Here is a 27774-nt window from a genome sequence, read left to right as displayed (position 1 = left end):
TTGTGGATTTCGAGTCCGTCTTTTACTAAGGCCAATGCAAAACCTCCTCTGTTTTGTGATTGATTTTTGACCCAGTGACCGGACTGTGTGGTCATTTCACTGTCAAGCCAGGGAAGTTGGATTTAAAAACTATTTTCAGCCACTTTCAAATGTATCTTTATTCCTGGAGGTCATCCTGAAGTTAATGAGCAAGAATGTTACTAAGAGTCGAGGACAGCGAGCAGGACTGGACATTGACACCAAGAAATAATCTTCAGTCCTTACGCTGCCAATGCAAAACTAATTATTTGGTTGTTCACTGCTTATTATTTTTTAAAAAAAACTAAATTCCAAAAATAATGGATAATTGAATGCAAATTGATATATTTGGAACTATCTTCAGGTTTTATTACTTACTCGCCTCAGCCCCAGCTCTTTTCTCCCATCAGCCAGGAAAGAACATCTAAGAACTTTGCACATAGAGAAGAGGCTAATTCAGACTTAATTTCCAAAACCTCTTCTGGCAAAATGTTTAGCCTGATGTTTAAAGCTATTACCTTTGGGAAAAAAAGACGTATGTAAGAGAATTTCTCTTTCCAATTAGAGGACGAGGCCTTAATAATATGTTCCCTCTTAACCGTTCATACTGGTTTCAGTTCCTGAACGCACTTATTCAGTCAAGCTGGTCTCTCTGCGGGGTGAATATCCAGGCTCCTTCCTATGCTTTATAGTTCCTGTACCCAAAATGCCATCTCGTGCCTGTCCTTCAGGAATTAACTATAATCCCATGTCTTTCAGGAAGACTTTCTGATTGACACAGTCTGTTCCCAATTTAGCATTTAATTTTATTTCATGCTATAGATTGTATTTATTTCATGTAAATGCCTTACATTCCTTAGTAAATTATAACATTTTAAGCTTAGGGATCACATTATTTATTAATAAACCACAGTAGTAGATGTACTCACTTAAAAAGGCTCTCTGCTAGGGTATACAAAAAATACAAGTTATTAAAAGGCTATTTTTTTCTCTCTAAGCTCATTCTGCCTAGTGAGGAAGATTCAAGTTTTTCGAATTGCAGTCTGAACCAGGAAATTCTTAAGGATACTGTGACTCACAGAATTGCCAGAAAGCGTAGAGACAGGCTCAGAAAATGGGCAGAACAAACCAAGACTATAGAGCTTGTATCACAGCCACACCCATGCCACAGAACTAATAGCGCAGACATTGCTGCCACCATTACTGAGCACCAGATGCCACACCCCTTCCACATACTGCCATTGACAGTGATGTCACTGGACTCCAGGTGCTGACACCAACATCAGTACCACAGCTGCCTCTGAGAACTGCCTTTGCTATCACTACCACAAAAGTACCCACAGTCCTGTTTCTCTGTTTTAATTATTCTAGTTTCAAAACCCTGAAGGGTAGATCTGCTTGACCCACCTGGCTAGGTCCCACAGAGATTTCGAAGGCAAATTAGATTTCTAAGAATAGAAAGGCCATATTGATACCAGTCAGCCAAAAAAAAAGGAAAAAAAAACCCTTACTATTATTCACTCCTTTGGCCGCCCAACATTAAAATCACATTTGTTCACATACTATTTTTTTTTTTTTCCATTCCTGCTAAATATAGTTCAGCTATGCCTCAAACACCTGGGAATATAGTTCTCAGCTCCCCAAAGGAAGAAAATCCAAACGTAATCATTATTTGTGCAGCTCCAAGTCTAATATGTCTATTCCTCCTGTAGTTCTGCTGTAATTCTGTTGATATTTTATAATCGATGGACTAAATTTTTGAATTTGACATCCAACTTGCCATGCCTACTTATTCAGTCGTATGAAAAAATACTAAATTGCCACATAACAGTCCCAGATTCCCATTAAATGGGATCATCACTGGCTTCTTTAATGGAAGAGTTCTTATTTGGGTGCTAAATTCTCTCAATCGTCGTAGTCCAAAACTTCAAGTACAGGTATAATATTAAGAGAAGCCCTACCCAGTCCTGTCCCTTGGTTTTTGGACTCTTATTCTGATTAATATCATATATTAATTTTGGGTTCTGAGCATACACATCTTGTCAAAAAGCTCCCTCTCTCCCACACTTTCCAGATAGGATCTCCTGAGACCATAACTGAGTGTTTAATATGCCAGTCAACCATCCATAAAGTCAGCTGTTTCTGGTAATGGGACTCATGATAAGACAAGTCACCCCATGGGCATTGCCCAATGGCTTTATTTCCTTTGCTGGAGGTGATTTAATTGATAAGAAAAAAAAAATGTTATGTGCGAAATCTGATGGGAAATAAACCAGTCAGTAAGTTCATGGATGATCGTGTTGGCAGAAATTTGTTGAGCAGGAAAAGCAAACCCAGTGTATCTTTTCCATTAAGGACAAATCATGACATCCTCCAGATTATGTGGCTGCAGGAGGACCAGGAGTAGTTGTGGCAAGTTGAGGTTTAATAACTTACCCAAGGTAAGTAATAAGGGGTAAGTAATTTAAGGCTCCCTGAAAGGAAGTGTTATAGATGTTGCCTTAAAAAAATAGAAGAGAGGATTTATAAGGATACTTGGGTATTCTTGGTTCTTAGAATTTAGCAGAATAGATAATTCTACAATCCTGCCACTAAACATACTGACAAACTATAACAAGAATCTTTTAAATGCATGGATGAGCTTTCAAGGAAGTTAATTGACTTCCAGGGGCAAGAAACAAAGTAAGCTTAAGTGAGAGAATGACACTAAACATTTGAGCTGATACTCTGCCGGCCCCCAGGGTGGGATGGTAGGATTGGCCTAAATAGTCTAAAAGTGTGAGTTTGAATTATCATGAAAGAATAATGGAAATGGAAATTTGTAAAATATTCAGTTAATAATAAAACTCTTCTGGATCAGCCTAGGCTCAAAGTGGGAGAGATCGCTCCCCTCAAAATCCTAACCATGGTTCAGGAAGTCACAATTCAAAAAACTACAAGTGACCCTGGTTGAACGATATATCCCTGAGATATCTGGCACAAGTAAATACAAAATCTCTTCAACCCACTTCTGGCAGAGCCACTACGGATAAAGCTATACTGCAGATTAGATCACAATCCAAATGAAAAACATTGAAGGAAATGGTCTACCATGTGCCAGAATTACTATACAAAACTATTAAAAGGATTAGAGCCTCAAAGAACTTTAAACAATATGCCAAAAATAGAAATTATTTCATAAATAAAAAGAATAAAAATAACAAGATGCTACAAAAAAAAAAAAAAGAACCAAAAATCCAAAAATGAAAAAACACAATCATTGTGCTGATGGTTGATTTTTTTGCCTTTTCACTTCAAATTGGCTCTTGTTACCTGCTCTGTAATAATTGTGCTGGGTCTTATAAATATTTCTCCTTTGCTACCCAGCATGATGTTAAGCCTTGTCAGTAGAAGGCCTGGAAGAACACTGGAGGAGGAAGGGTTTTCCTGTTTCAGGTGTGCTCTCTTACTAGTGTCCTGCAGAAAGCTCTTTTTTTCTCCTTTGTTCAGCCCTTGCATAGTTTCTCTAGTGTAAGGTTCCCGCAGGGCACAACTTTTTATGATGTTTGAGCAAACTCATGCAGCTACGGAGGCATAGTCTAGAGACCCAGATATTGTGGGCCTGTCCCCGGTCCAGGTTGCTGCACCCCATATCCTCTCCTCAGTCCAGGACATGGACACACACCAGGGACACTGGAGGTCAGCCATCCCCTAACCTTTGTCCTGAACAGCCAGCCCAGAGCTGACCCAATCTGAGCTGTTCATGGAAATGCACTAACCTCCTGGAGAGGGGGACCTCTCAAGCTCCTGGTTCCAACAGTGTCCAGTAGATTCTCCTGGTACCTAACAAGTTCTGAGGCTCAGCACTTCCCAGAGGGTAGATTTCCAGCAGGTCCCACTACTGAGCTACTTCATTGACTTCTCCAACATTCAGGAAGCCAAGGTGGTATTCTTTCCAATGGCATCTGCATCTCAGCCATAGAAGGAAGGCTTTTCCTTGGGTACTTATCTCAGCCCTAGGGGTAGTGACCACATCTTATATCTGCTATTCCTGGGTTCTTTAGAATTCTTTTTAACTCTCACTAGCCAATTCCTCCTTACTCCAAGCCCCTGTTAATAAAGCTTTATATTAAACTTTCCCTATTCAAATGACTATGTGGTCGTATCTCCTGACTGGACCCCAAACAATACAGAATTGGTACCAGGAATGGTCCCAGGAAAAAAAACGTGCAAAAATGGCATTCTGGAACTGTCCTTAGAACCAGTTGACTGAGGAAGAAAACTCCTGAGCCTGATTTACCGAGTGGTCTTCATGATATGTTAGTATTGCTTGAAAGTAACAGCTGCAGCACTATAGCCCCCCTCACTCAAGGGTAAACCTGAGGACAGTGGTAAAAGAAAATCCTCCTAGTGATCAGAACTTCAAGTGTGACGTTTAGTCATCTACTATCTCTGGAGTGAGAAATGTCCAAAAATATAGGTCTACATTAATTTGTGGGTAGTTGCAATGGTTTGGTTGGAATAGTGAAGGATTTGAAAGGAACCATATTCAAAAATTGATGAAAAGGGAGCTTAAGGAAGAAGAAGTATGTGGATGGACTTTTCAGAATGGGCACAGACTGTGGAGATATTAGTGAATGCTAAATGTCTACCAGAGGACCATTACTGCAGAGGAGGTTCGTAATGATCAGGTAAATAAAATTACTAACTCTGGGGATGTCAGTCGTCCTTTCTTCCTAGCCATCACATTCCTTGCTTAACGGGCCCATAAACTAAGTGACTATGGTAGCAGAGATGGAATCCATACATGGGCTCAATAGTTTCACTAGGAAGCAGTTCTATGGAGCTCCTCATACAACCATTCTGGAAGTTGTCTCTAATGCTCACTTTCTATAAATAACAAAACATCTAGAAAATTGCTCAGAGCTAGAGTAGCTTTTACTCCTTTTCATTATGATGCAGAATTTGGAAGATATGATTTTTGTAATGCAGTGTGATCCCAGGGAAAACTTTTATTTCTTTAATTTTTCTTAATTAAAATTGCATTTTTGTTTCAAAAAGAAACTTGTCACACAATTTCCTTAGGACTGGAACTTAGTATCAACACTTTGGCCTGGATAAATATTTTAAATGATCTATGTTAGATACAGTTTACAGAAATTAAACAGTTCTTGTTTAAAAAATTAACTCTTTAAGATACCCCGGCTATAAATAACAATGATGCCAAATAAATATATAGAAGAGGGATAAATAAATAAGTGCATTAAAACTCCCACATTTAATATCTTTAGGAAAAAGAGAAAAATTTGCAGTGAATTATTAATATACTTTGAGAACAGAGGCAACAGTGTTGAATATTTATAAGTATTAAACAGCAATTTTAACCTTGACCTTATCCTTTTGAAAAAATTGCAGTTATTATTATGAGACTGAATATTGCTCCAAACATGTTATGTAAATGTTTGATCTTATACAGTAGAACTTTTTTTTTTTTAAAGATAAGAAGACTTTAATATGTAGAAGTCTCAGATAAAAATGTTTCTCTCTCTTTTGAATGGTTATATCACTCTTTGAAGGTAGAAACCTTGGCATATCGTCTTTCATAAGAATCTAGAGAGTATTTGTTAGCTGTTGAACTATTGTTAGTATTGTTGTATTGTTACTATTAGTATTGTTAGTATTAGTATTGTACTATTAGTATTGTTAGTATTGTTACTATTTTTAGTATTGTTAGCTGTTAAAATGTTGAACTTGCATATCAAATGCCATTGATGCATATGGCACTGGGATAGTAGCATACTCCTCCCATTCTTGGTAATGCCATCTACTTCTCTATCACTCCCCTAAATACATAACCTTTTTGGCTTTAGGTCCACAGTCTTTCCTTATATTCAAAATCCTATAGTCATCCTGATTGAATCTGTTCTTCATAATGACTCCCAAGTTCTTTATCTTCTTCAACACTGAAGGTTTTCTTGGCCATTTCAACTCAGTCACTCATTTCTGTCAGAAAAAAATTTATATAAATGGATTTTAAGTATATAAAAAACACTCAAACACAATAATAAAAAATATAGATAAAATTCTCAAGTTCCAATTTCTATCTATGTAATTGTCTAAGATCTCAGTTTTTAAAATTTATCAAATTTTGTTTCTTAGAGAATTTGATATATTTAGTTCAATTTGATAGTAATTAGAAAAAAGCAATTCATAAGTAATTAGCAAATAAAAATTTTTCATACTTAATATGGGCTGAATTGTGTCCCCCCAAATCCATACATTGAAAAAGGAAATGACAAAATTAAGTATGATATATTCATGAAATGAAATGATGTGTGCTAGTTAAAGGAATGAACAACGGCTCCATGTATCAACAAAGTCAAATATGATTGTTAGATAACGTATCAAATGAAAAAAGAAAGTAGCAGACTATGGGTAAACAACAAATGTATACCTATATCTATATACACGTACACAAACCAATAATGTGTTTTCTGTGGTACGTATGTTTGTACATGAAATAGACATCAAACTATTATCATGATTTACCTTTGCAGAGAGGGAGAGAGAATATGGGTGGCCAAAAGCAACTTTAGCTTTTACTCAAGTGCATCTAAGAATTTTGGCTTTTCTCTAAAATTTAAAGGAGAATGCATTCATGTTTTCATGCTTTATAAGGAATTAATTTTTTTCAAAACAAAACATTTTATTGAAGTATGTTTGATTTACAATGTTGTGTTAGTTTCAGGTATACAGCAAAGTGATTTGGTTATAAATATATATGTGTGTATGTATATATATGTGTGTGTATATATATATATATATATATACACACACACACATATATATGTGTGTATGTATATATATGTGTGTATGTATATATATGTGTGTGTATACACACAAACACACATATTCTTTTTCAGATTCTTTTCCATTATAGGTTATTACAAGATATTGACTGTAGCTCCCTGTGCTATACAGTAGGTCCTCGTTGGTTATCTATTTTGTATATAGTAGTGTGTATCTGTTAATCCCAAACTCCTAATTTTCACTCCCCCACTTTCCCCTTAAAGAATTAATTTTTTAAAAAGCTGCTCTGCCACCAAAACACTAGTTAAAACATTGTGCTTCCTGAGCACAATCTTCTATTATTCTAGCTTATTCTTTCAACTATTCCATGACCATTCTTGTGTCTCACTCAGCCATCAGGTTAGTGCTCTCTTTACTTCTCTCTAATACAGCACCATTCAGCTTAGATTTCCTGGTCCTTCATTTCAGTCATTCTAGTAATCAGTCCTCTCGCCCCTTTTTTCTTCTTTTGCATGTGCCTCTAATGCCCTCAATGTGGACAATTACAACTGTTTATTTTCTCAGTATTCACACCTGATTGCTGTTGGAAGGCAGAATTACTGAGCATGACAAATTGTTCTCAGTAACTTCATAATCACTCACCTCAACTTGGTCCTCACCTCACAGTTATTCTACTGTGTTTCTTATTTTTTTAATTTATTTTTTAAATTTATTTATTTTTAAATTTTTATTTTATATTGGAGTGTAGTTGATTAACAATGTTGTGTTAGTTTCAGATGTACAGCAAAGTGATTCAGTTATACATATACAAGTATCTATTCTTTTTCAAATTCTTTTCCCATTTAGTTTATTACAGAGTATTGAGCAGAGTTCCCTGTGCTATACAGTAGGTCCTTGTTGGTTATGTATTTTAGATATAGCAGTTTGTACATGTCAATCCCAAACTCCCAATCTATACCTCTCCTGCACCCTTCCCCCCTGGTAACCATAAGTTTGTTCTCTAAGTCTGTGAGTCTGTTTCTGTTTTGTAAATAAGTTTGTATCATTTTTTTTTAGATTCCGCATATAAGCTATATCATATGATCTTTGTCTTTCTCTGTCTGACTTACTTCACGTAGTATGATAATCTTCAGGTCCATCCATGTTGCTGCAAATGGCATTATTTCATTCTTTTTAATGGCTGAGTAATATTCCATTGTATATATGTACCACATCTTTTTTATCCATTCTTCTGTCAATGGACATTTAGGTTGCATTCATGTCTTGGCTATAGTCTACAGTGCTGCAGTGAACATTGGGGTGCATGTATACTTTCGAACCATGTTTTTATCCAGATATATGCCCGGGAGTGGGATTACTGGATCATATGGTAGTTCTATTTTTAGTTTCTTAAGGAACCTCCATACTGTTCTCCATAGTGGCCCACCAACAGTTTTACTGTGTTTCTTTATTCAGCTTTATTCCTACTCACTGCAATGGCTATTTCAAAAGTCAGATGTAACTCAAAAGTTCAGAGAAGACTCTGAACCTAGCTGGCATAAACTCCCTCCTCACGTTCAGCAGGTGACTTAATCTCCTATTTTACAAAGCAAATGGAAGCTTTCAGGTGTCAGATATATAGACCCACACTTCTGCCTCCATGCAATTCTCCTTCCATTTGTAACGGAATACTTATCCCACTTCTGAAGACAGGGAAGTTGTCAATTCTGAATATGAACTCTGGAAATGTTGGGCCCATTTTGGGACTGCAGGAGGATTAATCCTGAAAACAAAACCAACACTCTGAAGTCAACAGACAGAAATGTGAAAATACTTAGATCCTCATTGACAGTATTAAGTATTTTACAAGCAAATTTCAAAGTGTCCTTATGAGAGATTCCATGGTTGTACATGCAGATTGAAATGATAAATATCTTCATCATTTAAGTTACTTGATTCATCCTTTTTTTTTTTCTTGTTATTTACATTTCAAAACCCTCTATATTCTGAAAAAATGCTTAGTTCAGGAAGACTTGAAAATGGCTACATGGGGATTCTACTCAGTATATCCTTTCACTCTGATATGCAGCCCTTTGGGAATGCAGTTTATTGTGGAAGGTGGGATGGGTGCTCCTGTTAGACCCCCATATTATGTAGGGCATGGGATTTCGTATCTACTCCTATACGACTGGAAAGACTAAAATTCTGTTTTTCTGGATTGCTAAATGCCTTCAGGACAAAAGCTCATTTCATATGTTTTGAGTACTTAATTTGGTATTTTTTTTCTGATAGAGAGGTTAATCGTAAATACCTAATATACTCTTACTGCATATAGATGCTACCATAGCTTTTAAAACTTGAATCAGCTTTTCTGAGGTATAATTTACATTCAAGAAATTTCACCAAATTTGAATATACAATTTGTTGAGTTTTGACAATATATACAATTGTGTAACCACAACCAAAATTATGATACAGAGTATTCCTATCAGTCAAAATAGTTCATTGGTAGCCATTTGTCATATGTAAAACCTGGATTCACAAAATTTGACTTAAAACCATAATACATTTTTCATATTTACATATTCTTTAAATTTATTATATTTGTGAATAATTTTTAACAAACGTTACTTCTTTTTTCCCTCTTCTGCGTACTTTAAAAAGTTGTAGTAATTTTGTGATTGTTTAAGTGAGGGAATGAAAAGGGATTGTGTACGGAGGAGCACGTTGAATTCACTATAAAGTTGAGTCCTTTAAATGAATGCACGAGCAGATGGTTGATGTTAACTGGAAGAGAAGCTGCATGTTAAGAGAGGAAGAGGACTAACATTATTGAAAGTCTACTATGGTAGACACTGCATATGTCATCCCTTTCTGTACTCACAAATAACCCATAAGATAGATAGTTTTAAATCAGTATACTAATTAATATAGAGGGGTTCCCCCAAGCCTTAGGATTATAAGTGGTAAAACTGAAGTATGAATCCAGCTATAATTACACAATGTCTTCCCTTTATTATTTCACGTGATCTTCCAGTGTATTTGAAATTTAAAAGACAGTAAGTTCTTTAAAGATAGAAACTCTGCCCAAGGCACCATTTGTTGTTTGCATGTGTGTATGTGCGTATGTATGTATGCTTATATATTTCCATTCATTCATTCCATAAGCATGTGTTCACTGTATACTATGAGCCATACAATATACTTGATTTTCGGGATACAAAGGTGAACAAAACTGACAGGAAGCCTGCCCTTGAGGAGTTTGCAGTCTAGACAGGGTTACAGAAAAGTAAGCAGACAATGGCAATATAATGTGATCAGGATTGTGGAGCATAGGTAGAGGGTACTCGGGGAACACGTAGAGGAGGTGCCCATCTCACATATGGTAGTTCTAAGAAGGCTTCTTGGAGAAAGTAACGTCTAAGCTAAAACTTATGTAGAAGACAGAGGTTATCTAGGTGAGGTAAGTGAAGTGTAGAGGTGAGGAGTGAGTTCTAGGAAGAGGAGATTGAATTTGTAAGGGCATGGAAATAAAGAGCAGCATTCTCCAGGAATCTGGGGGGGAAGAGATGATGAGAGAAAAAGCTAAAAAGGCAGGTTAGTCAAGTTGGGATTATGACAACAGATGCCACTTCCGTGATTGTGTCTTTGGATATTTTGAGTCTGTTAAATTGTGTTTGGGTGCATATTGTCTATAGTGGTTGCATAGTGTCTAGAGTAGCTTTAACAAGTAAGGAGTTACTGTTATTAATAATAATATTTTTAGACAATAAGTCCAAAGAAACACTCCAAATTTTAGGTCACTGGTCATGGTCAGATGATTCTTCTAGCTATCTGCTTGGCAGTCCTTAGCACGTTGCTTCTGCTTTCATGGTTTCATAATGGCGACTTTATTTCTATGTATTGAGTCTACATTCCAGTTAGGAAGAAGTGGGAAAGACAAAGGGTAAAATGTGAATATTGTCAGTCTATATTTTTTTATTTTAATCAGGAGAAGACATAGTGTTTTGGAAGCCCCAATGAGCAGCCATCAACTTACATCTCATTGGCTAGATCTGTGTCACAGGGTCATCCCTAGCTGCAGAGTAGTCCAGAAATTTGAGGTTTTTAATCAGGAAAAATCTGGATTGGTTGGCAAGATAGTGAATGAACAACTAGGGGTGTTCCCCATACTCACCATATGAACTCTTGAGTAAACGATTGTTGAAAATTTCTTCAGAGATCACCGCAAAAATGTTAGTTTTAGGAAAATATGGGAAATGTGATATCCAGAGAAAGGATGGAGTAGATCTTACTCATGGTTACTGTTGGGTATTTGGGGGCTCCCTTGGCATAGACTATGGGGATGAGGTGTCATAACAAACTAACCCCAAGATCACTTGTGTTACTGGATGGTAAGAAATAATCACCCATAAAAAGCAATTCAACCCAAAAGATGGATTTTCTAGTTGACTCAAGTTTCAAATTCCTGGTAGAGCATGTCTGGTCCATCATGTGCCACATTTTACATGTAGCATAGGGAACCTATACTAGTACTAGGGTGACAGGGAATAAGGATGGGGACAGCTCATTCATTAATTCATTAAATGTTTACTAAGAGGATGACAGGATCATGGCTGCAGGCAGGAATGGACTGTTCTCTACGGTCATTCTTCCCTTTGGTTGTACTCCTAACCATTGCAGTGTTTTGTTTGTTTTGCTTTAAAAAAAAAATGTTTGGTTCATTTTGTTAGTGTCTGTGATCTCTACTGCAATTTTGTTCAACTTTTTTATCCTACAAGTTCCCATCTCTGTTTCTTTTTTTTTTTTTTTTAATTTTTATTTATTTTTTAATTTATGGCTGTGTTGGGTCTTCATTTCTGTGCGAAGGCTTTCTCTAGTTGTGGCAAGCGGGGGCCACTCTTCATCGTGGTGCACGGACCTCTCATTATCGCGGCCTCTCTTGTTGCGGAGCACAGGCTGCAGACGCGCAGGCTCAGTAGTTGTGGCTCACGGGCCCAGTTGCTCCGCAGCATGTGGGATCTTCCCAGACCAGGGCTCGAACCCGTGTCCCCTGCATTAGCAGGCAGATTCTCAACCACTGCGCCACCAGGGAAGCCCCTCTGTTTCTTTCTTGAAAGGTCCTTTTTGCTTGGATTTTGTGGAGTGTGCTCCTGATTTTCCCTTGGCCCTCTGGGTGATCCTTTCTACTGTCTGTAAGGCACTTCTTCCTCAGCTCGTTCTTAAGTGTCAGTGCTCCTCAGAATTTTGTCTTTTACTCTCTTCTCTCTTTACATACTCTTCCTAGGTCACATTATGCATTCAAAGTGCTTCAGTTGCTTCTTCTATATGCCAGGAATTGTTAAACTTTATACTTTCAGATTTCTTTCTTTTAAGCTTCAGATTAATAAATCTAATTGCCTGTAGGACACCTTGTTGGTTTAAAACCTTGGAAGCTTCCTGGGTGAAATCTGAAACGGACCCCAAATGCAGAGGGTAAGGAGAGACCCAAGAAAGAGGCAGACCACTCCAGTTTGGTAGGTGGCAGGTTTAATAAGCAAGGGAACTTACATAGGAGGTTTGTCTTGGGTGGCTGCAAGATGAGTAGATCTCTGCACCCACCCACCACAATCTTAAAAGTGTATATAGAGGCCTTAACTGGGTTCAGTCACATGTACTGTCCAGATGGTCTCAACAGCACGGTGCTCTCTCAAGGCTACATCCTTACAAACAGCTCCCACTGTGGTAATGGTGGTACATTCCAAGGACAGGAGAAGGGGAGAGGAGTCTCTGATTGTCCAGGTCCAGTTCTGGGGTCAGCGGGAAGTCACGACCTCTTGATGACCTCCTCCAATACACCTCCTGTTTCAGAATCCTCAAAGTTAACATTTCTAAAGTTGAATTCAGAGATACTTGCAGATCTGTGGTCAAAGCATTCTCCCGATTGCAAAAGCCCCCTTCCCTTTATTGTAATAGTCATTTCCCGCTCCTTGTAATAATCCTTTTGAATAAAATCTCTCTTTACTAAATCCAGATTTGTTTCTCATTTGACAATTAATGGTGCTGTGCTTCGGATGGAGTGCTGACTGCCCCTCGGGCCCCACTGTCTTCACCTAGGTTTTCATAGTGGCTTCTCAGACCCTCTGTGTCCTTTTCTAGTTGGAAAAATCAGGATCCATGGTGATGAATCACAACTCCTAATCTAATCCAGTGCTCAGGACATCTGTCTGCTGTAGCATGGTAGCAAAGAGTTACTTTTACGTATTTTTTCTGGCAAAGAGATTTTTCTTCACCCTTTTTTGGGGCGTCTTCTATTTTCCCTTGGATTCTCTAAACTGGAATTGGATGTGGGAATTTCCTCAGTTCTCAGAACCATGGAGATTGTGTGTGTGTGTGTGTGTGTGTGTGTGTGTGTTGCGGGGGGGAGGTGTTCCCTCAAACTCTGTTCCTGGCTTAACTGTCTGTTAATCCCATGTGTAACTCTCATTCTATAAGTCTTATTCTTTCCTCTTATTCTCTGTTGACAACATGAGACTCCATGCTTTCCATTCTGGCACGGAGTCAGTTTAATATCTTCAGAAGTAGCCAAATTTCTCAAAAGGCAATTTAGAACTTCAATTGCCTTTGGGGGGAACTTGGCAACTTCTCAAACTGGTTTATCTAAGCCATCATCCCTGTTCCTCATTCCTCCTTTTTACCACCTTAGACTTTGAATATTCCTGATTTTCCCAGAAATTAATGAAACTGAACTTATTCTGAAAAAACTTTATTTCAACAGTCATTATTTTTTATATGTAGTGTGTCAACTTGAAGGTAGTTTCTAACGTCTTTTGGTAACTTAAAACCCTAGGTTTATGCTAAATTAATTATGTAAAATATTGTGGTTGTGTTTCTGTTAAGGAGAAAGAAGAGTAATTTTGTCCTAAAGTAAAATGATTGGTTGCTTCAGAATGAGAAATAAGAAAGTGTAGGACAAAGTCTGAATGAATATGGAAAGTTGTAGAAGGTTTATGGTAAAGGAATTTTATTTCTTGTGGTAAAAAACTGGCTAAGATTTATGGGCTTATTTATAAGATTTTAAAAAGAAACTTTAGTATCAGTTATTAAACTGATATGAAACTAGATTTGGTTTTCTCTCTGTTACAATGACAAAATTTTCTTAGATGATTGTTCTGCTCTTAATAAGAGGTTATAAATGTCTTTTCTTTACCTTCTAAGTATCTGCCCAGAAATATTGTGTCTTACTAAAATAATTTCCTGTGCTTTATGTTAACTTTAAATTTTAGTTCACTATTTTTCCCTGCTATATTTTTCTCCAGTTTCCTTATCACAGCCAATGGCCTGACCATCAAACTAGTTACTCAAGTCAGAAATCCAGATGCAATGCCCTTTCTTTCCTCCCATCCCCACAATCTGATATATCAAAAGATTCAATTGATTCTACCCTTAAATATATTTGGAGACTGTCCCAAAATACACATTTTAGCATGGTCAGCACATTCTCTCCCTGCAGCGAAGCAACAGAAGATTCCAAATTATAATAAGATGCAACTGTATTGACTTGCCATAAGATATCACTCTCACAGCAATGAAAGTCTATTCAGTGTGCAGTCTGTCTATGTTGGCAGAACAATATGGGTATCAGAAAGTGAGTTCTGAAGTTGAAATTGGATTAAAGGAAGTTAGGGATAATTTGTTTAATGGGATTAGGCTAAGTAAGACACTCTCACGTAACCAGCTAATGATAGGGTGATCTTTCCCATGCAACTGAAAGATTTGCAGTCATTGACTATAATTTCACACATTCATCTCAACAAGGTTAGCTCACCATTGAAATTTAACCTACTTGAAGTTCAGTGGCTGAGACTCTCTATTCCCTAGAAAGTACTTGGGTAGTCATAGCCAATACTTGATTCTCTCGCTCAGATTTTTTTTAATATAGTTGACCCATCTCTTCTGACCAACATGTAGCATTGCTGGCAAGGAGAATGTTTATACTGATTTCAATTGAGCATGAATTGCGAAACGAACAGTTGAATTCTTAAAGAAAAATCTGTTTTCCTCATTTCCAAGAGATTAGAATTTTATAGTTTTTTCATTTTTAAAGGTTTTTTTAAAAAAAGTCCTTTTTAATCCTGACATTATATTATCTAGATACTAACACCTAATAAACTGTGGCTACTTGTGACAGATTTGGGGTTTTTTTTTTCCTATTTTTTAAATTAAAAATTCAAAAAGTTAGATATTATGTAAGAACTAAAGTGAGACATTTTTATTTTCCAAAAATAAGTATTCAGCTAAATTAAGTGCCAGGTAATGACCGTTCTTGCTTTCCCATTCATCGAAGCAATTATTTCATGCCTTCCCTTTTCTTCTTAAATTTCTGATGCTGACAGCCCATCCTTTCCTTCAACAACAACAACAAAAAATGTACCTAGTAATTGGTATCATATTTCATTAAAAAAATTGAAACTATCTGATGGGAATTTAACCATCTTCCACTAGCAGATGCGTTGATGCTATATCTTGTGAAGAAGGGGCCTTCCTCTTATGAAAGGCCAGTTCTTCTCACATGCTCCTGTCCCCAAGGCTTCTCATTGTCTCACTGGCTTTGATTTATCATTATATTAGTTTGCAAGGGCTGCCATAACAAATACCACAGACTAGGTGGCTTAAACAATAGAAATTTATTTTCTCACTGTTCTGGAGGCTAAATGTCTGAGATAGGATGTGAGCAGGCTTGACTTCATCCCGAGACCTCTCTTTCTTTTATAGATGGTCATCTTCTCCCTTTGTCTTTACATGGTCTTTCCTCTGTGCCTATCTGTGTCCTAATCTCTTCTTCTTATAAGGACATCAGTCATATTAGATTAGGGCCCATCCTAAAGATGTCATTATAACTTAATTACCTCTTTAAAGACCTTATCTGCAAATATGGTTACAGTCTGAAGTTCTGGGGGTTAGGACTTCAACATATGAATTTGGAACATAACAATCAGTTATAGTCTTTTCTTTCAGCTTTATCAAGTTTTTTTTTTCTTGTTCTCTCACAACTAGATCATTCCCCAAAGCAAAAAATATACTGTAAGGGCTCCTGTTTTAAAAAATCATCCTTTGACCCCCCTGTCCTACTGCAATTACTGCTGCATTGCTGTCCTCCCATCCAAGCCACGTTAGTACAATCACCTATACACTCTGTCCCCATTTCTGTATCACACATTCACACCTCTGCCCTCTCCAACATGGCCTCTGCCAATTCAATTCCATAAAATTAAATATAGTTGATAACTCCTTCATTCTTGATACGGTTACCTACCCTGACACCCATAACATCTGCAAAAGACATTCTGCTTGTACAGTAGCCATGCCATCCCTCTCCCATTAGATAGCAGAGGTGAAGTTTGGGTTGGATTGAACCAACCCAGTTTTAGGGGTGGGTATTTATTGGTCACCTTACTCTTGCCACGGTAATTTATTCAATACTGGTTATGGATCTGAGATCTATGCCCATCATGACATCCACATGGTCACACTGATGAGTTTTTTTCCCATGATCTCTGTAAGTGGTCTTCTCTCTCCCTCAGAAGTAAATGGAGAAGCATGTAGCCTGTGTTCTGCTTAACTCCATTTCGTCATAGAAGTGACACAATCCTGTGGAAACAATACCACGTGGAAGAAGGCAATGATGAGAGAATTTCTGAGAAACAGAACCAGAGTCCTGATAGAACCATGCCTGAGGCTTTCTGTATTTCTGGACTTTTAATTCAAGAGGGTCAATAAATCCTTCATTGTTGGTTAGTTTGAGCTAAGTTTTCCCTTCTAACTGAAAGCATAACTGAATCAACACCATTCTTGCCTGGTCGTCTCATCCATCGCTTTCTTCATTTCTCATTCTCTGTCTCAGTCTTCTCCTCAAGTTGGTCATGAAATATGTTAGTGTTAGTTCTCAAGGACATGGTTCTGGGCCTTGTTTCCTTCTTTACAAACACTCACGCAGAAGAGTGCAGACTGAGAAAGAGATTATGTGTGTAGTGGGCTCCAGTGGCAGTCTGGTGGGATGACAGGACAAAATGAAAAGAAGGGCTGTAGGGATCTCTCAGGGATAGGCTGTCTCTCAGGAATCAATATAATTTTTGGTTGTGTGTGTTGAGGGAATAAAAAATGGAAAAATAGCTAAAGAACAAATGATTGAGTGTAGTTAATTATTTAAAAGGATTTCCTTACTATAATTATATTGTTTATTGTATTGAATCAAAAGCAATTTCTATTCAAGTTCTGAATTCCAAATCTGGAGTTGAATCACCAAGATATTTTAGATTTTTGCCTGTGCTTAATCTGTTTTCATGTGCACTTATGAGAAGTCTTAGAATTACTTAATTTAATTACTGATAATTAACAATTCTGAACAGAATTCTAATGTTCTAATATCAAAATTTTATCAAATTCAAATCTGGAAAGTTATTCAAGCATTGATTTTTTTCCCTTGGTAAGAAGGCAAATTTAAGACATAGAAATATTATTTTAGGCTTTGTTCAAGGTGATAACAAGGAAAAAGAACATTTCAAAATATCTCCATGGTAGCACTTGGTATGTTTTCAGTTGAAAATAAGAGAAAACCCAATAAATATTGATGAACAACAGAGGGGATTTATTAGCTCTCTTAACTGAAAAGTGTAGTAGTTCTTACTGTAAATGAAAGTTAACAATTCTTGCTTAATTAGTTTGATGGCCATGAAATACAGTGAGTCAAATATATGCCAATTTGTTAACTGTAAAATATGAACCATATTAAAATATTTCTGAGGAAGGCCCCAAAAATCTGGAGCCACAATGGCTATTTAACTTAAGTTAGCACTGTCTGCTGTGTTCCATAGAGCACTAGTTTCTTGCAAGGTCTTGAGGAAAAGAAATCCACAGTCGAATGCATCTTGGGATTATGGAGTGGTTAACCACATGGGCTTCAGAGGCAGAAAGCTTGGTTTGGAATGCTGGCTCAGTCAGAGACATATTGCTCACCATCTCTAAGCTTCATTTTCCTCCTACACAAATAGAATGGATGTCGTGGAGATGTAAGTATTACATGAGATAGTATACCACAGTATCTAGTACTTATGGAATGCAGACTCTGTACCAGGTGCTTCTGTGAGAACTTCATGCATATTCACTTGTTTAATTCTAGCAACAGCCCTAAGAGGTAGGTAATATTATTGCCTCTATTTTACAGATGAAGAAGTTGAGGAACATAAAGATTAAATAACTGCCCAAGATCACCTAGCTAGTAAGCAGCAGAGTCAGGATTCATTCCAGGGCAGTATGTATCTAAAACCCCTGCTTTTAACAAACATGTTATACTTCTCATTTGATGGTAAAGAAATGTATTTTATTATATTAAACCTAGAATTTTCCTCAACACATTTGGTCACTAAACAGTTTATTTGTAATGCTTGTTAACATACTTACTTTAGAAAATATTACTGTTATAAATGCACTTGGAGAGGTGAATAAGCAAAGGAAAGTATCTCAGCAGTCAGGTCCCAGTGCTTTCAGCACAGAAAGCAGAGCCAGCCTCAGGGAAAGCTGTATCAGGGGTCCATAACCATCCAGGAGAGAACAGGAGTTTTATTAGCTCAATAGCTCTGACCACTAACCTCTTCTAGACTCTTTGAAGTTGTATGTTTGTTACCTATTTTTCACTCAAAGTGAATCTCAATTTCAGAATTTCCAAAAGAGATCTGTTTGGGATGATTTGCCAGTTTCTAGTATCAAGACATAGTTTCTTGTTAAGTAAACCATAGGAGGATGACCTTCTTAATGTCACCTCTGTTTTTCCTTTATTCACTGTTTACCTTCAGCAGAATCCCTGGCCCAATCAGTTGTGGCCTGCGAGAGAAAATCACGTGACCCAAGACTTGACACTTTTGTTTGGAAGGAGTGGCTTGTGGTTGTTTCCTTCAGAAGAAAACTCTAGGCATGGCAGACACTTATGATTCATGAAATATTTAGTACTAAGCCTAAGAATAACTTCTTGCTAGAACTAAAATTATCATATATATGTTTTGAAGTTTTAATCACTGATAACGTTCATTATATTAGCATATATGAAAAATAAAATCAATATTGCTTACTTTTAAATCATTACTTGGTGAGCATCTATAACTTGACAGACTAATTTTATGTCTAAGATAGAGACATAAAATCCCTACCGTTTTGCAACTTCCATTTCAGTAGATGGAATCAGACAGTTAAAAATAATAAATACAAAGTATATTATATGGTTAAATGCACAAGAAGAAAAATGAATCTGGGCAAGGGAATTAGTGTGGGGGAAGTTATTGTTTTATAGGATGGTCATGGAAGGCCTTTCTGATAAAGTAATATTTGAGCAAAGACCCAAAAGAAGGGAGGAAATGATACACTTGGAGAATAGCATTCCTGGTGGAAGGAACAGTAAGTACAAAGACCCTGTGGCAGTTTAATTCTAGGAGAGGTCATGGAGGTAAGTAAGGGGAAGAGTGATAAATATGAGATTAGGGAAGTGGCCAGGGACCAGATCATCTAGACCTCTGGCTTTTAATCTGGGGAGGATGGAAAAACGTTGAGAGACTCATCTGAGCAAAAGAATCTCGCTTACGTTTTTGAAGAATCACTCTGACTATTGTGTGAAGAGCAGACTTTAGGAGGGCAAAGGTGGAAGCTGAAACACCAGGAAGAAGACTACTACAACAATCCAGGAAACAGATGATGGTGGCTCAGATCAGCAAGGAAGTGGTGGACTGCTGGATAAATCCTGAAGATTGAACCAACTGGATTTCCCATCCAGTTAGGTGTTAGGACTTGGGTCATGTGGTCCTACTTCTCAGACCACAGTCAATTGGGCCAGGGATTCATACCTAAGAAAAAGGTGGCTATAAAAAAAAACAGGATTGCCATAAGAAAGGCCAGTCTCCTTTAATTTAGTTTCCAGGAGATGAGGAGTCAAGGATGACTCGAAGGTTTTTGGCATAAGCAATACGAGGAATGACATTTCTATTTACTGAGAAGAGAAAAATTGTGTGATGAGTAGGTCTGAGGAAGGGTGGAAATCATGAGTTCCAATTTGGGTATGTTAAATTTGAGAGGACTATTAGCTATCCTAGTGGGAATGTTGAGTAGGCAGTTAGATATTATGACTGGAGTTTCAGGGAAAGTCTAGTCAGGAGATAAAAAATGTGAGTCATGAGTATATAGGTGGCATTTAAAGCTCTAAGATTTAATGAGCGCATGTGTAAAACAGAAGAAATCTGTTTTAATGTGTAAAACAGAAGAAATCTGAAGATTGAGTCTGTGGTACTCCCGTGTTTAGAGTTTGAGAAGATGAAGGGGAACCAGCAAAAAGAGAAAGAGCAACCAGTGAGTTAAGAGATAATAGTTTTAAAAAGTTTACAATTTTCAAACACAGATATACACTGTGAGGATAACTAATCTCTATGCTGAAATTATGCAATATTCAATATTAGAATCAGTAGAATAACAAGTATTTTAGTTTCATAAAAGGAAAAATCTATTCTATATCTGTAACTTTGCTTCTGTAAAAGCAAAAGACAAGCTGATTGTTTTGGATAAGTTAATTAAATATGCTAAGTAGTTTTAAGGTAAATTTGAATAAGTCTTTCAAACTGACCTTAAAATAAAAGTCTCAAAGTCTAAAATGAAGTCTAAAATAAAATAAATGTAAAAGTCAGATAACCTAGTATTAAAATAAAGATTAACAGGGGCTTCCACACTTCCGTCTCTTGAGGGAAACTTGAGTTTCTCTAACTTTTCTGCTCAGTATATTCACTGAGGAAACATATGTGACCAGTTCCAGGTTCTCAGGTTTTTCAATTCTGATTTTACCTAGAAGTATTATCAGAATGATAGTGGAAACAGCAAAGAAACCATAATTGCAATCTTGTACAAAACCAATTTGGTTTGGATTGTCACTTACAAAGATGTCTTTTATTTAAAGATAAAACATTAGAAACATTTCATCCCAGAAAATGAAAGTAGAATTGGGGTGTTTTGATGTCAGAGCTAGAAAAAGGTTTTTACGAGTGATGGGCAGAATTCTCATCTTCTCTTAAGTTTTAGAGTTAATGTAATATATATCCAGATGTGAATACACTGCCATCCACTCTATTCATGTTCTTTCAATGTGTCATTCTCTTTTTTTTTTTTTTTTTTTTTAGAGTTAATACACATAACCAAATATGTACATACCAGATTGGAATATTCTAAATGTCCCAAGATACTTATTGAACTGTATAAGCCTGTATTTGCCTTTGACAAAAATGTGTTTCATTTATCATCTATTGTGTGAATGCATTCTGTAATAGAGTAGACATAAAAATAAATAAATTGTGGAATGTCAAAGAAATCACTATTATTGAGAAAGACATATGGATTTATAGCATGATGTAAACATGTGATATTAGTAATAAAATTATAGCACTTGTAACTTCTATGCATGCAGCAACTTTGCTGATTTTCTCGTCTCCCATGCTCTACCTGGCAATCAGTACATTTTTGTTGAATGCTTTAAGAAAGTATTGCCTGGTGGCAATGGAGAAAGTTCTAGTGGAGATATCAGCTAGTTCTTAAACTTAAAGGACTTTTCTAAGTGGAGAAGTGGGGGCTATGGCATCTGAGCAGAGACAACATGTTCATAGAGAGGTTTGAAAGTGCAGAGCCCTCCTGAGAGCTGTGGGTCTGACATAGGGTTCTTCTCCAAAGATATAAAGAGCTGCTAGGGAGAAATGGGGGGCTAGGATGAATGCCAGTGCTTTAGGGTATTATTGCACCACCCTGCCCCCTTTTCTAGCATGTCTATCCACTTTCCCTGACCTGAAGGCCAGATCCCAACCTACTCATCATAATGTGAATGTTAACAGCCCAGCTTACAAACACAGAGCTCCGAAGTAAACCTATTCACAAGAGAGAATGTGTAGTAAAGAGTTCACTTAGAAGGCCTGGGACTGTTATCATTAGAAAGGCCTGTCTGCAGGGGTGGCCCTTGGCTGGCATCTGGGAAGTTGGCTCTCAGAGTGTTCTCAGTCAATAGTTACCTGATAAGGGTGTTTCATTGTGCCTAGACTTTATGAACAATATGGTTTATGCTAAACGTCTGATTTTTTTCTGAGAGTTTGGAATTGTGGCACAAGCAAGGCAGAGTATGCTATGTGACCAGGCTCCAATAAAAATCTTAGGTGCTAAGTTTCTATTGAGCTTCCCTGGGAGACTTTGAAAATGTTGTCCCAACTCATTTTTGGAAAAATTCAACGTGTTTTGTGAGTCTCCTCTTGGAAGTTTGTGCCTGGTTTCCTCTAGACTTCTCCCCAGTGCCTTTTCCCTTTTCTGATTTTGCTTTGTATCCTTTTACTGTAGTAAACTGTACCTGTGTGTATGGCTATATGCTGAATTCTGTGAATAAGTCTATTGAATCACCAAACCTGAGTGTAGTTTTAGGGACCCTCAACACAGGGACCTAAGAGAAAAAAACAAGCCTACAAATATAATCCACATCAGCTATGCAGAAAAGCCAGCTGAGTTTTGCCATATATACAAATGCTGAATTACTATGTTATACACCTGAAACTAATATAATGTTATATGTCAATTATACCTCAAAAAAAGAAAAAAAAAACCAAGTCCTTCACTTTAAAAAATACATTCACTTGAAGTGAATGATGTAATATTGATACAATAGCTTAAAAGAGAAGTAGAAGGCATACTAGCAAAGCAAATCACTCAAGAAAAATATCCAGATAATCCAGAGAAAAATAAGAAAGAATATAAAAGTAAAAACAAAACAACTACTCTAATTAACTTGTGAAATAGTTGAGAAGATATTTTATCAAAAAAAATTCAAAGTAGGCAAATCAGAGAAAAAGAAAAAAGCCCTTGGAAATTAAACATGTAATTGAATCATTTAAAATTTCTTTTAAGGCATTATTCTTTAAAATAGAAAAAACAACAAAGAAAGTTCGAGGAAGTAATCAGATATAGATAATAAATGTGGGTGGTTCTAAATCCTGAAAGTTCCAGAATGAGAGAGAGAAGAAAAATATAGAGGAATAAATTTTCAGAGAAAATGGAAGTAAAGTTCCCAGGGTTGAAAAGAGACATGGATCTTCAAATTAAAATATTCACTGTGAGCAGAATAAATGAAGAAAGATCCAGAGATAGACATATCATCATGAAATTTCAAAATGCCAAGGATGAAGAAATAGTGTTAAAATCTAACATAGATAGGAAAAAAAAGTCAGCTATACAAGAATGTGATTTAGACTGGTATCTGATACGTCATCAGCAAAATTAAATTCTAGAAAGCAAAAAAGCAAATCTTCCAAACTTTTAATTAAAATTATTTTTAACCTTGCATTCTATACCCAAACTGTTAATAAAATAGGTGGACAAATTATGTGTCTCCTGAAATGCAAGCTCAATTACCTACTTGGGGATTACTCTGAACAAAAGGAGGAAGAAAAATAAGAAAAGGAAAATATTTACCAATAGAAATGATGAAACTAACACAAGAATCCAGTGAAAAGGATCCCAGTGATGGCAGTTGTACAAGAGTACCGGCCCTAATTAGATTAAAAAATCATTGGATTCCAAGAAAAAAGTGTGATCAGGAAGAACAATGAAGTAGATGTCAAGAAACATACAGCATAAGTAAAACATTAGGTACAGGTGTTATAAGTAGTAAGGCATATGTTTCGTCTCCAAAGTAAAACTGTATAAGGTATTTATGGTACAGAAAAGAAGAAAAGTAAAATATAGTGAAGTGTTTAAAGATTAACAATATATAAGGAAAGAAAATCCTTTTGGTCTGGAGTGTCTTCTTTTATTGGAATTTTGATGGTTTCAGCATGCTAGCTTGCCTTGAGGTGAATCACATTTACATGGCCCTCGTAAGTGAATATTATTTATTGTTCTTCAAATTTTGGAATCAATGTAGAAACAAAGCATGAGAGATTTCAAAATGATTATAAGATAAAACCATAGTGGGATTGCATAGTGAATCTGTTCACTGATGAATTTCGGGCATCACAATTCATTCTGGGCATATAGTAGCTACACAATAAGTATTTTTGATTGAATGAATAAAACTAAATATAAACACAAAAGGAGTATACAAAAACCATAATTGCTTAGAAATTAGAAATACGCTCTACAACATTTTGATAAAAGAAATTCAAAAGAAAACAGCAAACTATCTAGAAAACAATTGCTATGAATTGAATGTTTGTGTACTCCCAAAATTCATATGTTGAAATTCTAACCCTCAATTTGATGGTAATAAGAGATGGGGCCTTTGGGAGGTGATTAGGTCGTGGAGGTGGAACCTTCGTAAATGCGATTTGTGCCTTCATAAGAAGAGACATGAAAGAGCTTGCTTGCTCTCTGTCTGCTCTCCACCAGGTTAGAATACAATGAATAGGCACCCCTCCGTAAATCAGGAAGAAGACTCTCACCAGATACCTTGATCTTCGACTTCCCAGCATCCAGAACTGTGAGAATAAATGTTTGTTGTTTAAGCCTCCCAGTCTATGGTATATTTGTCATAGCCTCCCAAACTGACTAAAACAACAATGAAAGAAGACATCACACCAAAGTCTACAGACCCAGGGAAATCTGTATTCATGAGGAAATCTTTGGCTTTGTTTACCTTTATCACTAAAGAAGAGAGATGAACTACAGAACAAAACAAAATAATTGAACACAAATATTAAGAAATTAGGTACACAGTAAAAAGATAATAATATTAAGAAATTATATAATAAAATCTGAAATAGATAAAAGCAAAACAATAGGGTAAAGTCAAAGTAAATTCAAAGGCTACTTTTGTAGAAGACCAAGGAAAATAGATGCACTCCTCATTGGAACGGTAAAAGAGAAGAGAGAGAACCAAATCTACAAGATTAAGAGTGAGAGTAATAGCCAGAAATACAAAGGAGATTAAAATAATTATAAAAGAATGTTGCATAAACTCTATGGCCAGACATTTGAAAAAACTGCGGAAAATAGATAGTTCCTGGCAAAATATAAATGATCAATGTTTACAAGAGAATGCCAAAGAAAACCAAAGACTAAAAAAACTAGAGTAGTCAATACGATCTGAAAGTTGACTAAATAGCTACCAGTGAAAAAGCCCACAGGAAAAACACACTCCTTAAATGTGCTCATCCCTGAAACCCCAAGAAAATTAGAATAAAAGAATTTTTTAAAAGGCATAAACCTGCAAGGACAGAGAATGGACGAGCAGACAATCAACAATTTGACAGGAAGCCGGATGACACTGAAAACATGGGCCAGCAGCACCTGACTTAACATACCAAAGAAAGCAAGTCTTCAGGAGTTGGGGGAAAGCGGGAAAAGTTACCTAATTTCCACTTCATAAACATTCAGGAATTGGAGGCCTCAAGTACCATTGGCTGCAAATGTGTGGGCTGAGGAATAGCTAGATGTGCAGATGACTCTCCTTGCCTTGGAGCCTGGGGACTACTCTCCTCTACCCAGAAGAAGCCTGGAAATGAATCAGTCCTACTGCTGTTGCAGATGCAGGTGGAAACTACTCTCCTAAATACCAATGGGCAGGTACATTACTACCCCACTTTGGGAAAGCCATCACATGATATATACTAAAATATAAAGAATATCTATTAAAATATCTGTTAAAATTTAAAAACTGACTTCTATTCCTTAAAAGTAAGAGAACCAGTCTATAACAATTTTTAATTATAGCAGTGTATATAGTGGCTAAAACTGGAAAGGTTTTGAATGCCTATCTATAGTTGATTGGGTGAATAAATTATGAAATATTCATGCTCTGGAATATTATGCAGGTAGCACAAGTAATGAATTCCAGCCGTATATGTTCACTTGACTGAATTTTCCAAAGTATTTCTATGTCTATAGGTAAAAATATGCCTATAGACAAAAATATAATTTACATAACAATATTAATAAAAACCTATATTTATATATACTTTATATTTAATCTTGTAAATGTTTAGAAAACGATCATCTGATCATGACATGTTTAAAACTCAATTTGGGGGCTTCCCTGGTGGTGCAGTGGTTAAGAATCGCCTGCCAATGCAGGGGACACGGGTTCGAGCCCTGGTCCGGGAAGATCCCACATGCAGCGGAGCAACTAAGCCCGTGAGCCACAACTACTGAGCCTGCACTGTAGAGCCCACAAGCCACAACTACTGAAGCCCACGTGCCCAGAGCCCATACTCCACAACAAGAGAAGCCACCGCAATGAGAAGCCCACGCACCGCAATGAAAAGTAGCCCCTGCTCACCACAACTAGAGAAAGCCTGCGCGCAGCAACGAAGACCCAACGTGGCCAAAAATAAAATAAATTAAATAAATTAAAAACAACAATAACAACAATGAAAGTACATAAAAATATTTTTAAAAAAAAAGAATAATTAAAAAAAAAAACGAAACTGAATTTGGGGAACTAAAGGGCCAGAGTGATCTGCAGAGAATTGATTGGGAGTTGGTGAAAACACAGCTTTGCAATTGCTCAATACAGACTGTAAGTGTGTCAGATGCAGAACTGGGGATGTCATTCTAGAAATTCTGTCCTGATAGAAGACTAAGGAAAGAAGAAGCAACACTTAGCATGCAGAAAATGAAGCCAGAGAACTGGAGGCTGAGGCAGGGCCTCTCCTGTAGTCCTGGGAAAGATGGCAAAATGAGACATCTAAGAAACCCGGGCAGAAGAATCCAAGGCAACCCAGCTGTCCTGTAGGAATTTGGGAAGGAACTGCCTGATTTAGCTGCTTGAGCTTTAGACTGTAGCTCAGGAACAGTGATGACAGTTTCCAAAACCTGCTGGTTTGTGGGGCTAACACTACTAGGCTGAGAGCTGCACTGCCACTGGGCTTAGAAGAAGAAAAGATAGTTGATAGCAATAAATATGGTTTGGTCTAAAAGTCAGCATACTGGACGGATAAAATGAACACATTTTATTCTCATGCTCTATAAGACCAATTTTTAAAGTTTTTCACATCAACATATGACAAATATGACAATTTCCATTGTGACTATTAAAAAACTTTTATCAAAAACATTTCCATGACTTACATTGTTATTTGCTGCAATTACTAGGCATTCATTTGTATTTCAAAAAGAAATTTTCTATAAAGGTTTTCTTTATTAGTGTTTTAAAAAATCAATTTAGACTACAAAAGCAGTGACTCATATTTTACCTTGATTTTATTTGTCAGTTCAGTTGACAATTGAGTAGCTTTTAAAAAGTAATTGATGTTAGTGCTTTAGGAATTGACATATTATGGACAGATCATATGAGAGAAAGTGAGTGGCATTTGCCTTTTATTAGTATCTATAAATGGAAAAAAGCAGAATAGGAAGGTGGTACAAACTCTAGTTTATAAATATATAATAAAATCAAAGTCTTTTGGAAAAATAATAGCAGTCTTTTCAACAAAATTAACTTTTTCACATGGTATCACATTTTAAATTCACAAAAGAAAAATAATCATTCAGAATAATTATGAACATTTGTGCATTCGCTTCAGTAATTAATATATAGGTAATTTCAGTTTTCCAGCGTTAGTAAATTTTGGTAACACTTCAGTAAAAAGCAAGCAATTTCAGTTTAGCGTGAGAATTCAATTGTTTCTTCCAACTTTAAAATGTTCTGTTATAATAAATTTGTTCTGTTTCAAACTTACGGTGACATACAAATGACTATATTAATTCATTTTAACCTATAATGTAAAAACATTTTTATTCATTTGGACATTTAGGATGAAAATACCCATCCCCACAATATTTAAAAATACCTCGTTATAGGGGATATGAGTGTAGTGTTTAAGCATGTGGGCTCTGGATTCAGAATGCCTGCTATAAAATTCTGACTTTGTCCCTTCCCAACTATGTGATAGTTCCTTAGCACCTCCAAGCCCTAGTTTTCTCATCTCTAAAGTAGAGATAATTATAGTTGTGAGA

This window comes from Balaenoptera musculus, chromosome 1 (genome assembly GCF_009873245.2).
Source record: "Balaenoptera musculus isolate JJ_BM4_2016_0621 chromosome 1, mBalMus1.pri.v3, whole genome shotgun sequence".
Taxonomy (NCBI): Eukaryota; Metazoa; Chordata; class Mammalia; order Artiodactyla; family Balaenopteridae; genus Balaenoptera; species Balaenoptera musculus.
This window is presented reverse-complemented; position numbering follows the sequence as displayed.